This window comes from Medicago sativa, chromosome 3, assembly GCF_051527215.1.
Source record: "Medicago sativa cultivar Bolivia chromosome 3, Bolivia_mono, whole genome shotgun sequence".
NCBI classification, from domain to species: domain Eukaryota; kingdom Viridiplantae; phylum Streptophyta; class Magnoliopsida; order Fabales; family Fabaceae; genus Medicago; species Medicago sativa.
Genome location: NC_140751.1, coordinates 8,581,326 through 8,590,858, shown reverse-complemented (window position 1 = coordinate 8,590,858; position 9,533 = coordinate 8,581,326). Strand labels below are relative to the sequence as shown.

At 36.2% G+C, this 9,533-nt stretch overlaps 1 non-coding gene across 1 annotated transcript; it reads right to left on the bottom strand.

Annotated features, from left to right (window-relative positions):
* Positions 1-874: 874 nt before the first annotated feature.
* Positions 875-981, bottom strand: LOC146935452 (small nucleolar RNA R71). Its single transcript, XR_015033656.1, has one exon. It is a non-coding gene; the product is annotated as a small nucleolar RNA R71 (small nucleolar RNA).
* Between the last annotated feature and the right edge of the window lie 8,552 nt (positions 982-9,533).

Here is a 9,533-nt window from a genome sequence, read left to right as displayed (position 1 = left end):
CTAAGGGAAACCGGTCTTTAGAAATTAGTGTGTAAACCATGAAATTAGATGTTTAGGTCTTGTCTAGTGAAGGATTTGTTATTATGATAAACCAATGGTCCCGAGGCCCCTTTATTATTATTGTTTTTACCTTCAGCAATAAAACTCCCTTTTTCTAACTTTCTCTCCTCTAATCATTCACTAAAAGTTAATTAAATTGAACAACTCCCTAGCGGAACGATACTCTTACTTACTACTATTACTTCGATAGGCCGTGCACTTGCGGTTTGGCCCTATCAAGTTTTTGGCGCCGTTGCCGGGGAGTTAACTAATTTAATTAGCTTTTTCTTAGTGATTAGAATTCTCTCTTCTTTCTCTTTTCTTTTTATTTTTAACTTTTTATTTTTCTGTTATCTTTAACTTCTTGGGTTCTCAACCTTTTATGCGAAGAACTAGAAATCAAGCGGTATTCATACCCGAGATCGAAAGGTTCTTACATAGAAGAAGGAGAGCAGCACAAAATAACATCGCCATGGCCAATCGCACTCTCAAAGAGTATGCAACGCCGTCTACGGCTGAGCCACAAGCTGTTATTGTGTACCCAACGGTTGAGGATGACAATTTTGAAATTAAGCCTGCCCTCCTTAACTTGGTGCAGCAAAACCAATTCTCGGGATCCCCCACTGAGGATCCCAATCTTCACATCTCTGTTTTCCTACGAATTAGTGGAACCATGAAGGAGAACCAAGAAGCCGTAAGACTTCATCTCTTTCCCTTTTCCTTAAGGGATAGAGCTAGCGCTTGGTTCCATTCCCTCGAAGTCGGTTCCATTACTTCATGGGATCAGATGAGGCAAGCATTCCTTGCCCGTTTCTTTCCACCATCTAAAACCGCTAAACTTAGAGACCAAATTACGCGGTTCAACCAAAAAGATGGGGAATCTCTCTATGATGCGTGGGAGCATTTCAAAGAAATGCTAAGACTTTGTCCCCACCATGGCCTAGAGAAGTGGCTTATAGTCCACACTTTTTATAATGGCTTGTCTTATACCACTAAGATGTCTGTTGATGCAGCTGCAGGTGGAGCACTTATGAATAAGAACTACACAGAGGCGTATGCCTTGATTGAAGACATGGCTCAAAATCATTACAAATGGACCGACGAGAGAGCCACCACTAGTTCTTCATCCTCCAAAAAGGAGGCAGGTATGTACGAAGTCTCTAACTATGACCACCTCGCTTCTAAAATTGATACACTAACCGAAAAACTTAAAAAACTCAATGTTAGTGCTATCAATTCTGCTTCTACTCCTTCTTGTGAAATATGTGGTATAACCGGTCATGCTGGTGTTGATTGCCAACTAGGTAGTGCTATTAATGGTGTTGAGCAAATGAATTATGCTCAATACAACCAAGGGATGCGACAAAATCAAAATTTTTATAAAAACCAAAATCCCTATGGACAAGAAGCACCACCCGGTTATGCAAACAACCAAAGATTCACTCAGAAATCCAATTTGGAAATTTTGTTGGAAAACTCTGTTGCCAACCAAAACAAACAACTTCAAGAACTTAAAAACCAAACTGGATTTCTGAATGATTCTCTTTCCAAGCTCAATACCAAGGTTGATTCTATTGCTACTCACTCTAAAATGCTTGAAACTCAAATCGCTCAAATAGCCCGACAAGCGGCTACCTTTTCCCAAACACCGGGAGTCTTTCCAGGTCAAACCGAAGCCAATCCCAAAGCCCAAGTTAATGTTATATCTTTTGGGGGTAGTAAGTTAGGCAAAACTTTTGCTAAGGTTAAAAACATTGGGAAAGAAAATGTCAAGCCCTTAGGTGATAAAGTTGTGATAGAAGAAGCAAAACCACTTGAAGAAAACAAAACTCCATCCCCCTTAAATCCTGAAAAGCTTAAACTAGAGGGTAAGTTTGAAAAATTTGTTAACATACTTAGGAAGATTTGCATTAAACTTCCCTTTGCTGAAGCTTTGTCTAGGATGCCTCTATATGCCAAGTTTTTAAAGGAAATTTTTTCAAAGAAAAGGGCTATAGAGCATAATGAGACAATAGCCTTGGCTAAGGAAACTAGTGCAATCATCCAAGAAGCACCCCCTAAGCTTAGAGATCCAGGTAGCTTTGCCATACCGTGTGAAATTGGGAATGAAACCATAAACAAAGCCTTATGTGACTTAGGAGCTAGTGTTAGTTTGCTGCCTTTGTCTCTTCTTAAAAGGATAGGGATAGGAGAGTTGAAACCTACCGAAATGGAATTAAAGTTAGCTGACCGTTCTACCATGAAACTTGTAGGATTTGTCGAGGACATACCTGTTAAGATAGAGGGGATATACATCCCCACTGATTTTGTAGTCGTTGACATTGAAGAGGACGATGACGTCCCTATAATCCTAGGTAGACCTTTCCTCGCAACTGCGGGAGCTCTCATTGATGTTAAACTTGGTAGGATAGTCTTTCAAGTGAGTGATCAAATGGTAGGATACGAGTTGGAAAATGTTATGAAGGGTCCCGCTCTTTACTCTTGTTGCATGCTTAACGATCATGTTGTGAAAGAACGTTTTATAGCGTCATCTACACAATATGATATCTTTGATCCATTCTAAGGACTCTTTCTAACCGTCAAGCTAATGACATTAAAAGAGCGCTTCGTGGGAGGCAACCCACGCATTTAATTGCTTTTGTTTTGTTTTTCTTTGTTTTAAGTGTTTTTGTAGGTAATTGTCCAAGTTGATTCGGAAAAAAATGGAAAAATTTTGAAGCCCCAGGACCAGAAAGGTGGCACGGCCCGTGCTAGGAATGGCACGGCCGTGCCAAGTTTTTAAAGCAAAAATTGGCCATGAAGTCAGAAAGATGGCACGGCCCGTGCCAATAGGTGGCACGGCCGTGTCCGACCTCTACACCCCATATATCCACAAATTTTTCTTTCTTCTTCCTCGTTCACAAACAACAACCCTCTTTCATCTTTCAAACTTCTCTCTCAACCTCCATAACCTTCAAACCTTCAAACCCTCATATCTCCCTCAAATCTTAACCAAATCACTCAATTCTTTCACCAATCAACCACAAACTTTATCCAAAACAAAAACCACCAATCAAAAACATCTTTCATCCATCCAAGCCCATAATTCACCAAAACCCTAATCTTTCACAACCTAACCCAAACACCACAAAACCTTAACCAATCTCCACATCCAAACCAACAAACCTTCCTTAAACATCAACCCCAACCTTAAACCAATCCTTTCCACCAAAAAATCTTCTCACACCCTAAACCTTCAAAACCAATTCCAACAAGGGTCAATGGCTTCAAGAAGAAGTGGTAAAGAACCAGCAAGCTCTCAAGGAGGACCTCCCCCAAAGAAGCAAGCCCAAGTGAAGAATCATGGGATCCAGTTCAAAAACAACAAGCAAAGGGACAGGTATAAAAATCTCATCTCTAAACACTTGCATCCTTCTCGTTATCCTGATCCCAATACTTTGGATGTGCTAGAGCTTTTTGATGATGTTTCTAGGCTGATAGAAAAGTTAGGATGGACTGATTTGCTGAAACCTATGCGGGGTTATGAAAATTTCACTTATGAATTCTTGAGCTCAATAGATTTTACCAAAGATAAGTTGGATTATGATAACCCTAACCATAGAGTTGTTTTCCGGTTAATGAATATTGATTATGACATGTCACTTCAGCACTTTTGTGAGGCCTTAGAATTTGCAAATGAAGGATATATTCATGATCATTGGGATCCTAGTCTAAAACCGGCTAACTATGACCCAGCTGCCTTTTGGAAACAAATCACCGGTCTTAACAAATACGTCCCTAGGGCAAACAAAGCTAGCAACATTCACAACCCCGTACTTAGGTACCTTCAGAGGGTAATGGCTTGCACTATTTGGGGTAGAACCGAGCTAGGAAACACTAGAACCGATGAGTTGTTCATGTTATGGGCAATGCTCTACAACCACCCCATTAATACTTGTTTTTATTTGATTGATCACCTAGACTTTGTCGGTACTAGACCGGCCGGTAGAGGAGACATAGTGGTGGGTGGCATCATTACATATATAGCTAGGTGTTTTGGAGTGGGTGAAGATGAGGGGATCAAACCAATTGAGGGAAACAATAGGCTTAACATAGAAACCCTTATTGCTATGAATTTCATCAAACATCGTCCACCCCTCCATTACCAACTTAAGCTAAATGTGCCAATCATGTTTTTATTGCCTAACCCATCTCGGACTACCACCGAGGTGGAAGAAAATTGGTTGTATGTTAATGATGTGCAGGTTCTTGGTGAGCAAGATGATGATGAGGGAGAAGGTGCTAACTTGCACCATGAAGAGGGGCACCATGGCCATGAAGCCAGCGAGCTTAATGAAAATCAAAGATGGACATGGATTCACAATGAAATCGAGAGGATGAGCACCGAGCAACAAAGGCAAGGTGTTGAGATCTCCGGCCTTCGCAATGAAGTTCAAAGGGGCAACCGTGTCAATGATGAAAATAATGAGATGCACCGTCCGATGATGCAACACCTCCAACTTCAAGGTGTAACGCCCTCCTTTTTATTTAATTATTTTAATTAGTTTTAGAATATATTTATATGATTGGTATGATTTACATGATTTATGTGATATTTTCTTATGTTATATGTTGGTATTTACTAGCATAATATAATTGTTATTTGGTGTAGAAATATATTTGTTATTTGTTATAGATATATTTGTTATTTGGTGTAGAAATATATTTGTTATTTGTTATAGATATATTTGTTATTTGGTGTAGAAATATATTTGTTATTTGTTAGAGATATATTTGTTATTGGTGTATTATTATTATTAAGTGGGGGAGAGATATATTTAATTTAGAAATAAATAAGATTATGAGGAATAGAGTAGTTTTGAGGTGTAAGAGAAATAAGAATGGGGTTAGAATAGAAAGAAGAATAAGTTGTTGGGCCAAAATAGATTTAGGAAGAGCGTTTAGTATTATAAATAGAGAAGCTTAGGTTAGAAAGAGTTTACCGGAAACCGCTTTTTGGAAAAGAGGAGAACAAGAAAGAAGAGAAGAGGAGAGAAAAGTCAAGAGAAGAGGAGAAGACCTTAGGAAAGAAGAACGCTGCCGCTGATTCAAGAATTAATCTAAGGTGAGGGTGAGACTATCTTGCATTAATATTAAGTTGTTAAATCATTAGATTACATCTAACAAGTTGGGGAGAGTTTGTGAGAATTTGAGAATTAGGGTTTTGAGAGAGTTCTGATGATTAGATGATGAAAATTTGTTGAATTGATGTAGAAATTGTGTAGAGACCTTAGATAATCCATAGGATGATTATTGGAAGTAGTTTTGAAGTTAGAACCATGAGATTAGGTGAAACTTGGAGAAAAATCTGCATTCAGCCCGAATTTTGATATTAAAACTGATATTGATTGGTGCGGAATTGGTCTTAGGTGTAAACACGAAAGTTGTAGGTATGGATGTTAGCTTTCTAATGCCGTTGGTCTCACGTCAATAGGATTTATAGAACTTGAGTTATGGTCAAATTACTGCACGTAGGTCACAGTGAATTTTTATGGACTTTCAGCACAACTTTTCCGAATTTAAAATAAAAACTGGTACTGATCGGTACAGAATTGGTCTTAGGCGTAAACATGAAAGTTTTAGATAATTTTGTTAGCTTTCTAGTGGCTTTGGTTTGACGTGAAAATGATGTTTGGTCTTTGAGTTATGATGAAAATACTACAGGGAGGTCTTAACAAAATTGTACGGTGACAGCATTCTCTGTTTCATGTTTTTGCGTTTTGTTCATATGTTTCTGTTTTGAATTGATCTTTTTTCTAAACATGAAAGTTGTTGATATTTGTGATATCTTTCCAGTAGCTTTGGTTTGACATGAAAATTTGTTGTGGATAATTTATTATGTTTTTACAAAGATACATAGTGAATTATTGTCGATGTTTAAATACGATGTTATATGAAGTTGTTTATGATTGATGAATATGATGTTTTAAGATGTTGTTTATTATCATTTGATATTGTTATATTATGATATGACATGAATTATTTATGTGATCCATATGTTATCAAGATGTTAAGATGTTAAGACGTTAAGATGATAAGAGTTGTTAAGTCGTTGAGTCGTTATGAAGTCATCAAGTTGTTAAGATGTTATGTTGTCAAGATATCAAGATGTTAGGATGTCATAGATGTTCATAAAGTTTCTAAGACGTAAGATGTTGAGTCCATGCATACTCATTTAAAGATGAGGGCTCATGCCCTGGAGCTTTTGCTCAACCACGACGATGGAGCTTTTGCTCAACCACGACGATGGAGCTTTTTGCTCAACCACGACGATGGAGCTTTTGCTCAACCACGACGATGAGGGCTTATGCCCTAGGAGTATATTTATGCTCAACCACGATGATGAGGGCTTATGCCCTAAAATGGTACCACATGCATTTGCATTTTCATGATGATCAAAGATGGTTTAAGAGTTGCATAGTCGAGTCTAGATGCATTGTCAGGTCAAGTTGTTAAGATGTCAAGTTATCGAGATGTTAAGATGTTAAGATGTCAAGTTGATGAGCTATTAATGAAGTGCTTTATGAATGATTATGATGCTTAAGATGATGAATGATTATGATGTGTATGATGATTGATTACGAAGTTGCTTATGATGATTGATTATGAAGTTGTTTATGATAAGATGCTATGTGATTTATGATAAGATGCTATGTGATTTATGGTATGATGCTATGTGATTTATGATATGATGCTACATGTTTACTAATGATGATATGTGATAATGTATGTGATATTATTGATAATATAAGATGAAGTATATGACTAATATAGGAAGAATAGTGACACTAGTTAAGAAAGAATAGTGACTAATTATAAGATGTTTAAGTTGTTGAATGTACTTTATATGATTTATATGCTTTATATTATTGTTTGAGAAATCTCACCCCTCTGCTTGGAAATGTTGCTCTTCGTATGGGTAACTTGCAGGTAACCAGGATTAGTTGTGGTCGTGAGTGGACTCCTCACAAGTGTGTCTTAGGTGCTCTGATACGTAACGGGATGGGATTATGTCTTCTATTTCTATTCCTTACGTATTACTTATGGATTTTTATGAATAAATGTTGAACAAGACTTATGAGATTTTTATGTTGAGGCCTGCGTGCCAAAGATTATATTTATTGTTGAACTAATTTCCGCTGCGAAGTTTTGAATTACTTATGTTAAATGATTTTGAAGAATAAATTGTTATTTATTCTGTTTATGAATTTTTAAGAAGTGTAGCATTCCGTTTAAAGTTGAAAAACTCTGATTTATTTATGAAATTTTTACGTTGGGAAAACGGGGTGTTACAATTGGTATCAGAGCAGGTCGGTCCGTTCGGCCAAGTAGAAGAGTCGTTGTGTCGTGTCGTCATGTTTTCTAGTTAGTAGTTATGTTTTATTATGCGATCATGTTTAACTGACTAACATTGATGTGGTTTTGTGATTTGTTTGAAGAAACAATAATTAAATTTATTTTCTCTTGTGCTTAAATTTCGAGGACGAAATTCTTTTAAGTTGGGGAGAGTTGTAACGCCCTCCTTTTTATTTAATTATTTTAATTAGTTTTAGAATATATTTATATGATTGGTATGATTTACATGATTTATGTGATATTTTCTTATGTTATATGTTGGTATTTACTAGCATAATATAATTGTTATTTGGTGTAGAAATATATTTGTTATTTGTTATAGATATATTTGTTATTTGGTGTAGAAATATATTTGTTGTTTGTTATAGATATATTTGTTATTTGGTGTAGAAATATATTTGTTATTTGTTAGAGATATATTTGTTATTGGTGTATTATTATTATTAAGTGGGGGAGAGATATATTTAATTTAGAAATAAATAAGATTATGAGGAATAGAGTAGTTTTGAGGTGTAAGAGAAATAAGAATGGGGTTAGAATAGAAAGAAGAATAAGTTGTTGGGCCAAAATAGATTTAGGAAGAGCGTTTAGTATTATAAATAGAGAAGCTTAGGTTAGAAAGAGTTTACCGGAAACCGCTTTTTGGAAAAGAGGAGAACAAGAAAGAAGAGAAGAGGAGAGAAAAGTCAAGAGAAGAGGAGAAGACCTTAGGAAAGAAGAACGCTGCCGCTGATTCAAGAATTAATCTAAGGTGAGGGTGAGACTATCTTGCATTAATATTAAGTTGTTAAATCATTAGATTACATCTAACAAGTTGGGGAGAGTTTGTGAGAATTTGAGAATTAGGGTTTTGAGAGAGTTCTGATGATTAGATGATGAAAATTTGTTGAATTGATGTAGAAATTGTGTAGAGACCTTAGATAATCCATAGGATGATTATTGGAAGTAGTTTTGAAGTTAGAACCATGAGATTAGGTGAAACTTGGAGAAAAATCTGCATTCAGCCCGAATTTTGATATTAAAACTGATATTGATTGGTGCGGAATTGGTCTTAGGTGTAAACACGAAAGTTGTAGGTATGGATGTTAGCTTTCTAATGCCGTTGGTCTCACGTCAATAGGATTTATAGAACTTGAGTTATGGTCAAATTACTGCACGTAGGTCACAGTGAATTTTTATGGACTTTCAGCACAACTTTTCCGAATTTAAAATAAAAACTGGTACTGATCGGTACAGAATTGGTCTTAGGCGTAAACATGAAAGTTTTAGATAATTTTGTTAGCTTTCTAGTGGCTTTGGTTTGACGTGAAAATGATGTTTGGTCTTTGAGTTATGATGAAAATACTACAGGGAGGTCTTAACAAAATTGTACGGTGACAGCATTCTCTGTTTCATGTTTTTGCGTTTTGTTCATATGTTTCTGTTTTGAATTGATCTTTTTTCTAAACATGAAAGTTGTTGATATTTGTGATATCTTTCCAGTAGCTTTGGTTTGACATGAAAATTTGTTGTGGATAATTTATTATGTTTTTACAAAGATACATAGTGAATTATTGTCGATGTTTAAATACGATGTTATATGAAGTTGTTTATGATTGATGAATATGATGTTTTAAGATGTTGTTTATTATCATTTGATATTGTTATATTATGATATGACATGAATTATTTATGTGATCCATATGTTGTCAAGATGTTAAGATGTTAAGACGTTAAGATGATAAGAGTTGTTAAGTCGTTGAGTCGTTATGAAGTCATCAAGTTGTTAAGATGTTATGTTGTCAAGATATCAAGATGTTAGGATGTCATAGATGTTCATAAAGTTTCTAAGACGTAAGATGTTGAGTCCATGCATACTCATTTAAAGATGAGGGCTCATGCCCTGGAGCTTTTGCTCAACCACGACGATGGAGCTTTTGCTCAACCACGACGATGGAGCTTTTTGCTCAACCACGACGATGGAGCTTTTGCTCAACCACGACGATGAGGGCTTATGCCCTAGGAGTATATTTATGCTCAACCACGATGATGAGGGCTTATGCCCTAAAATGGTACCACATGCATTTGCATTTTCATGATGATCAAAGATGGTTTAAGAG